The sequence below is a fragment of the Apium graveolens genome, chromosome 3 (genome assembly GCF_009905375.1).
Source record: "Apium graveolens cultivar Ventura chromosome 3, ASM990537v1, whole genome shotgun sequence".
In the NCBI taxonomy this organism is placed as follows: Eukaryota; Viridiplantae; Streptophyta; class Magnoliopsida; order Apiales; family Apiaceae; genus Apium; species Apium graveolens.
In genome coordinates this window covers 182216764-182225222 of record NC_133649.1, presented here as the reverse complement: position 1 = coordinate 182225222, position 8459 = coordinate 182216764, and positions in this window count along the sequence as shown.

Here is an 8459-nt window from a genome sequence, read left to right as displayed (position 1 = left end):
CAGCATAAAAGGTTTCCTTATAGACCCGAATGGCCCCAGGCTTTGGGTAACAGGCCCTATCATTTGGGCCTGGAGCCACTGCCCTATAAGGGTGAGAAATACCAAAAAGGCGAGCTATGGTGCCTACTTGTTCCGAGTCAAATCTAGAAGGATAATTATATGCATCTAAGTGTAACATATTAGGGAGGACTTGCCCAAATTCGGTTAAAAGATCCCTAAATGAAATAACTGAGGAATGAACGAGAGATTTTTTACCTCGGCTGGCCCTAGATGGACGGGGAACAACTTGGGGAACCTGGGAGTGGGATGAATCGGAGTCCGCCATGGATGAAGACTGAAACCCAGAAAGCTCTTGAAAATAATTCAAGAAGATGAAGATTTAAACGGAATCTTCAAAATGAGCCCAGAAAGCGGTGATGTGGAAAGCCGGAAATCGCTTTGTGGTGGCTATTCTTGAGAGAATATTTGCAGAGTAGAAAAATATTTCTCACACTTCACTCCTTATATAGATGAGCGTGTGGAAGCTCAAACGTGTCTGGGCCAAAAGAAATGGGCCTAATAAAGGCGGGAAGCCCATAAAGTTTGAATTTTGAAAAGACGTATGAACCTCCAACAACGCCCAGGATGTAATAACCCCAATTTTTGGAATTTTTGAAACCCTTATGAATAGTGTTTTGCAGATTATGCTGAATAAGAAAACTGTTCATGCCAGACTATGTAGGGGTTCTTTTATGGATATTCTGAGATTTTATTGGTACTCTATATGATATATAAGTGTATATAAAGATCGTCAGAATCCAAATTTGAACCTTTTGATTTTTCCCGAAAATTTACCAGATATCGAAAGAATTGAGTATAAGGTAACAGGATAAAAAGAATTTAAATTCAAGGATTTTAATAGAGGATCATAAAAAGGAATATAATGTATTGAGAAAGGTTAAGGGAACCTAAGTAATAAGATCCCGGGTATGATTCCTCAAACGATAAACGAAAACGAAAGTTAAGCGAACCGTATAACAGATCAGCGGTCATTAGCCAAATAATTAAAAGCTAATCAAAGAGATTAGTGGGGATGATGTCATCAAACCAATGAGAAGAGGACAAAGGAGGGAGGGTGGCATCACATGGTGACATAAGCATGACCAATCAAGTGTGTTGTTGGTTGAATTAGAACCACACAAAAGTTACCATGGTAAAAAGGTAATAAAACAAAACAAAACAAATCAAAAAATAAACCAACCAAGCCAACAATTCATTTTCACCAAAAACACAACATTTTCTCACCTTTCTTCTTCCATGCTCTCGGCTTTTTCTTCTTTTCCAAAGCAAGAAAATTAAAAATCAAGTTCCACGCATTGTTAAATCACAAGGTAATTATCTAAGACTCCTTATGCATAGTTATGGATATCCTATAAGTTTAAGCTCCTAAATCATTCACAATCTCTTCCTAAAAATCATGGAAGAAGATGGTGAATAGTGTTTTTCAAGAACTAAAATTTTTGTTCTTGAAGTTTTGTTTAGTTTAAGCTTGGATAAGGACTTTAAGGGTGATTCCAAGCCATTCTCTTGATTCTCCACTCTCCAAGGAAGGTATAACCCCTCCAAACCCTAACTTTATTTGAGTAATTAGGTTTAGTTTTGTTGATTTTAATTCATGGGATGCTTGCTTGTTGTGAATGTAGAGATTAGTTAGTTTTGTGAAGTTTTGGAGTGGTAATTCTTGGATTGTTGATTAATGAACTTAAGTGTAGTTAAATTCAAGTTTAAGAATAAGTATAAATTGTTAATGTTGAGTTTTTGGGGCTGTTATGATGTAGTATGGATGGATTTTTGATTGGGTTGTGATTGTGGATTGATTGTGGGTTGAATTGGGGTGTTTTAAATTTGGATAATCGCGTAAACATAGCCGTCGTAATGTCCGATTTACTTTAGACTGTTTTTGTTCTTAACATTAGGACCCGTGAACTCACTGCTAGGTTTTGACCATTGCCATGATTAGATAGTTCATGTTACGAGATTCATTTTGATATGTAGTTCGTTTGATTCCGATGTACGGTTTAGGAGAAACGGCCGTTTTAAGTAACGACGTTTCGCGAACGAATCATTACCCCTCACCTTACTTTGAAACATAGATTATAGACCTAAAAGGACTAATTGGAGTATGAAACATTTATTTAAAGTGTGTTAGGAAGTTGGTAAGACACTCGTGAAAGAATCGCCTTAAAACTCGTAATGGTTAATTTATTAAAAATGGTGGAGCCGAGGGTACTCGAGCGACTTAAGAGAATCAGTAAGCGCAAAGCGAGCGTTAGAGTCTAAATTGGTTAAAGTATAGATTTATAAGCGACTTTGGTTTAATTCCAACTTATATGTTGTTTATAGGTTACCAGACTCGTCCCAAGCCATTTATAACCCCCAGTCGCTCAGGCAAGTTTTCTACCTGTTATACTGTTGTGGTGATGTATATATGTATATGCATTATCTTGTGATAGATGCATGTTGGTTAATTAGCAAATTTTGCGATATATTGAAGCATGCTGAGATGGTATATATATGCATGTCTGTTTCATAATCTGGTTATCTATCTATTGATTTCAATGCTTATAGTTGCATAATACCTATGCTAGAGATAAGCGGTAATTTGCATATACCCTTAGTATAGGGGACCCAAAGGTGAATTTTTTTTCCTAAAACCGGGAGTCGATGCTCCCGAGTATAATATATATATTTATATATATATGAATAATTTTTAAAATTATGAATCAAATAAGGTTTATTCGATAACCTTATTTTATTAATAATATTATTTTGAATATTCATTCAAGGGCTTATGACCCCGTTATTTTATTAATGAATATTATTTTGAATATTCATTCGAGGGCTTATGACCCCGTTATTTTATTATTGAATATTATTTTGAATATTCATTCGAGGGCTTATGACTCTGTTTATTTTAATTAATGAATATTATTATTTGAATATTCATTCGAGGACTTATGACTCCGATTAACTACTAATTATTATTCTTTATTTTATTAAGGAATAATGTGTCGAGGATCAAACTTACTTTTGATTATTCAAATAAAGATATTACTTTCGTATAAGTATATCTTTGGTTATTTAATATTCATTTCAAGTATAAGTTTTATAACTTCTACTTCAATTATTTTTATAAAGATTATTCTTTATGGGAATATTATTTAAATAATAATATTCAGATATTTTCTAATATATTGGGACTGATTTATTTTATTAAATCAGCATCACTCCAAACATTCTTAAAAATGTTTTGCGAGTCTTCAAAATGATTTTAAAAGTTAGAGCGGATCCCAAAACTCATTTTTATATTTAAGATCCTCCTTTCGAAGGGGATTTAAATATTCGCTCAAAACCTGAGGGATCCGGCTCTGTGGTGTATTGTATATTCGCAACAAGGTTGCTATTTTGATAAAAGAATTTTTGATTACTTACCTAACACTCGGGAAGTAAAACTCTTGGAACAAGTTAATCCATTAACAGGCATCGCCTGGGAAATATCAGTGAGTTCTCCTTTCCAACTAGATACGTCTTGTTGGTGGAGTCGTATCAACAAGTTTCTACTTGGGGAAAGGGGGAACGAGCTTTACGTTTCAGAGTCATGGATTTCATCTGAACTAGGAGTGGCGTAAGTGGTCGAGTGGCGCCGGCCCAGCCTTATTTTATTGGCCGAAATGGCCTGAAAGTTTCGCAAGACGGTACATTCCTTAGGAGTCCAGTGTTCGGTTGACAAGTAAATCCGACAGGTTCTCCTCTACATGTAGAAAATGGTGGGGTTGCACTACTACGACTGATCATCGTAAGTGGTCTTCCTGGCGCGGTAAACTCCCGTAATGAGTTCATCATCCAATTGGATATTTCTGCAACACTACCCAGAGCACTTCGATAGAAAGGCTACGGTTGGGCGATTGTTGAGTGTTGGCAGGGTCAAGTTTTCAAAATGATGTTTGCATCAAATGAAGTATCTCGTAACTTCATTTTATTTTGATGATATTTTAAAGATTGATTCTATGCAAGTTTTGTCTCGTAGCTTAATCTATGGGATGAACTATTTATACATTGAACGGTGTTAGTTCAAGTAGTATTCGGAAAAGATATAAGTATATTGAAGTATCTTGTAACTTCATCTTTTAAACTTATATCTAGTAAATGATTATCTTGTGCATGTCAAAGATATTCAGAAAAATGTTGAGACAAGGTTAGATATATGAGATCACCTTGCAACGATATTTTTTATACAGTTATAAACTGGAACTCTGTGTATATTATACATGTCAGAGGATTTTAAAGATTGTGAAAAGTATATGTATATATATACTGAATATTTTGCAACTTGGTCGCGTTAAGATATCAGCTTGGTTCATTTCTTCTTGACCAAGATTTTCATGAGTACTATGAGAATGCTCATATATTGTTAATCATTATACACATTATTTTGGTGGGCTTTTTGCTCACCCTTGGTTTCTTCTTTCATCACACAACAACAGATAGAAAAGATGAACAAGACCAAGCTTCCAATTCGCAAGTGGTTAGAAAATGTTCCGCAGTTTTCTGGAAGCATTGATGTCGCCGTAGCTGAGGTAGGAGCTACCAATAGGCAAGGTTTTCAACTATTGATGAACCAGACTTATGTATAATATAATTGTAATAATGGCAAGGAATATGTAAATTATTCAGAAACCCCTTTTGAGGTGAAATGGTTTATAATTGTGGAATAAAATGACTCGTGTTATTTTTGGATATTCATCTTTGAGACTATAACTTGTGGTGTGTGTGTTTATTGTGGGGTCACAGTACAGAGTAGTTGATTGTTTATTAAGATGGGGTGTTATTAAGGGAAATGGAACTCGTGACAACCCGGATCCCCGACCCCGGATTTGGGGGTGTTACAGAAGTGGTATCAGAGCTAAGCGTTATAAACCTCAGAGATGATGTGACGTTAAGATAATAAGTTCACTCAGATAATAAGAACTCTTGCCAAATTCATAGTCGGGCTACCTAACGTAGTACTGACAGTTAAAACCCTTACGGGAACCCTTATAAATATTATGATAGTAACATAGTTCGTTCTCGTATAGGGCAGCAGGGCACTGAACCCTGAGGTTCAGGAGCATCAGCATGAGGATGTTTTATTACATGTTGGAGATCAAATTGTGAATCTGATAGAGTACCCTAACGAGGGACCGGATGAGATTCATATTGAGAATGTTGCTGTTGAGGATGTTATCCCAGAAGGGATTGTTGCCGAGGAGGATCTCGTGGAGGATCCTGACGGGAATGAAGAGAGGACCGTTTGAGGAATTGATGACGGTAGTCAGGGCGACTACCAGAGCAAGAATGGCCACGAGGGTGGCACTAGAGGATGAAGAGTTACCAAGGGCACAAAGGTTAATGAGGGCAGAAGGAGTGGGGCCTTCCACGACACCAATTATACCAATATCAGACCCTCTTCCCGAGGTTCCTGAAGACATCCATGAGGTTCCACCAATTCCTTGTTCCCTCCCCTGTACAGAGCCCAGCACCTACTGAGGAAATGCCACCTTTATCTCCTGCACCATTGTCACCTGATACCGTGCTTGGTTATCCATTTGGATCCCCTGGGCCTGCACCACCTGCACCCCATGGACTGCTAGATGCAACCACTCAGGCTTCTCTTATCGCCGATTATTACATGACTTTGGGTGGCCTGTCTGAGGCCCGTAATGTTAGGAGTGATCTGTTGGATCGACTTACTACACCTAGGATTGAGGGCTGGGTACTTCCGGCAGGGATTAACTCATAGCATGGAAAGGATTGAGGCTACCACCCGTGTTACAGCTAGAGGCCATCTTGAGGGTCAGATTGATCCAGCTCTACTTGCAACTATCTTAGACCTCATCACCTCTGTGATGGAGCAGGTTAGGGATGTCGTGCGTGCCCGCATTTCTTGATCCATGGTAGTGTGCAGAGCCAGAGCGATCAGACAAGGGTTTCATGTAGCACCGCTTTTGGAGGATTAACCTAAGTTATGAATGATTAGTATTAATGACTAGATGATTATCTATGGTAGTACTTTTGGGATAGAAGCGATCAGATCAAATGATGTAATTCTCTTTAATGTGTTCAGTTGTTGTACCCTCGAACAAATGGTTATGTATATATTCGTTAATTTCAGTTAGATCAGTTTGTTTGTGATAAGTTCATATTGTTAGTTGTACTATCAGCACTTAATAGTGTCATGAAAGTTTATAGAACTTGAGAATTCATAATTTGCAATCATGCAAGGACTATACGAGGGAAAGATTTAAGCAAAGTAAGTAAGACAAATATTCAGAGGTTCTCAAAATTTTTTTCCCAAGCATTATGCCCCATGAGGAATAATATTAGGGGCAAACCTTGAATGTAATAATCAGGGAGGTCATAATTAAGGTATAAGGAACCCAGAATATAATGAAGTGGAAAATGAGGATTTTAAATTAAAAGATGACCCCAATTATGGGGAGTAGGAAGAAATATTTAGACTGAGAGAACAGAAGTCGAGCAAGATAGGAAGAACCAGGATGGTACTCCTATTGGGAAATTCATGGACCTATCTAAACAGAACTTATACTATTATTTCCAACCACCACCTTGAGGAAACAATGCGGTGAGAATTTTTTTCAGGACCTTTAAGTCGTTAAGCTCTCAGAGTTCCAAGGAACAAGCTGACCTAGCCGAGGTAAGAGCCTGGCTAAAGGAAATAGAGAAATGATTTTATATTCTAAATGATTGATGAAGCTGCAAAAGACTAGTTTTAGTCGCTTACCCTCCCAAGAGAGAGGCCACCCGCTGGTGAAAGGCCAAGAAAGGCACAGGAGCAAGAGATTATAATTAAACTGATTAAAGTTCAGTCAATTGTTTTCGGGAAAGTAATTCCCAAGGTTATGGAGAGAGTGTAAAAGCTTTAGAGCCAGAACAAAGGCGGACGAGTATGATGAAATATGAAGCTAAGTTGTAAAAGTTGTCAAGATTCGTTCTGATGACAAGAATCCCAGAACGATGTGATGTTTGAAGTCAATGATTAGTGGGTTCATGAAATAATGATAAGAGAAAGGAAAATAAAAAGAAACTGAAAGTGGAAAGGAATATAAAGGCAATAGAGTTTGAGAATGATAAGGGAGTTGGGTAGGAGGAAACCCTAAAGACTCGTAGAAATAGAAATAGAAAAGTATGTAATCGTCAGGATGAGGGTGATTCACCATGAGTTAAAGTTGATGATTGAAGGAATAAGAGATACATATATTTTATCCCCTGTAGGTTGGGAGGATTCAAGGAAACCTTGAGATAGTTCGAAGGATAAATAATGAGACGCGGATAGACTGAGGAGACAAGGAAGTAAGAAATTAGGAAAATTGGATGAAGGAAGTGACCTTCAAGAATGTGAAGTGTAAGACCGGTGGCTTGATACCCAGAAAGGGAGACGCCAGGTATGAAAGATATCCCAGCATTGAGGTGACTGTTGAGATAAACAACAAAAGTAAATAAGGAATTATTAAGAAGAAGTTCACGTTGAACACGGCCAATATCTTCCAGAACATCCTTGTTATTGTTACCAAATTAGGCATATACTATCGAGGTGGAAATGATTGAATAAGACACCCTTATCAGGAATATATGACTTGATTTATCCATGGAAGGATGCATGTACCTTTTTAAAGGTTGAATTAAGGATAGAACATCGGTAACTTAAAATGAATCCTAGGGGAATGCATAAAGGTTGGCATTTCACCCTTAATAGGGATAGTATGAGTTTTGACAATATGAATTGGAAAGGATTAAGGTAATAACAACCTTTAGGAATCAGTGGAGAAATTTTTCAGAAGTATATAGACAATGATTCTGGTATTAATAAATGGTATCTTGATATGCCCTGTATCTAGGGAATACAGGAGGAACGATTCAAGGATAACCTTAGAGATTTTACAAGGAGAAAGGTAATACTCAAAATTCTCAAGAATAGAAATGTTGATAAAGGAAATATGACGTAATTATAATGATGCCAAGTGGGGCACGTGTTAAACCACGAGAAAGTATGGATCGAACCAGTAAAGGTCGAAATTGTTCAGGGCAATTAGGACCTAAGATAAAAGATGTTCTAAGTATGATTGAGAGTCAGTCGTGACAGTGATTAACCTCTAAAGACTGAGGTAATAACTTATGGAAAAATGGTGATATTTTTTTTTACTCATCAGATTTTAAGGAAAACATCTTCACATAAGCAGTGATTGAAATGAGGTAGAAAATTTATTTGGAGATGGTTAAAATGACATTGACTGTAAGGAAATTTTACTATCAGGAAAGGCCAAAGAGGTGGCCGACACTTTAAAGGTAAGAGGATAATTATAGGCACTTATGCCAAAGGAATACAGTGATGATGGTTAAAGTTGTGAAGGTTGTATTATGGT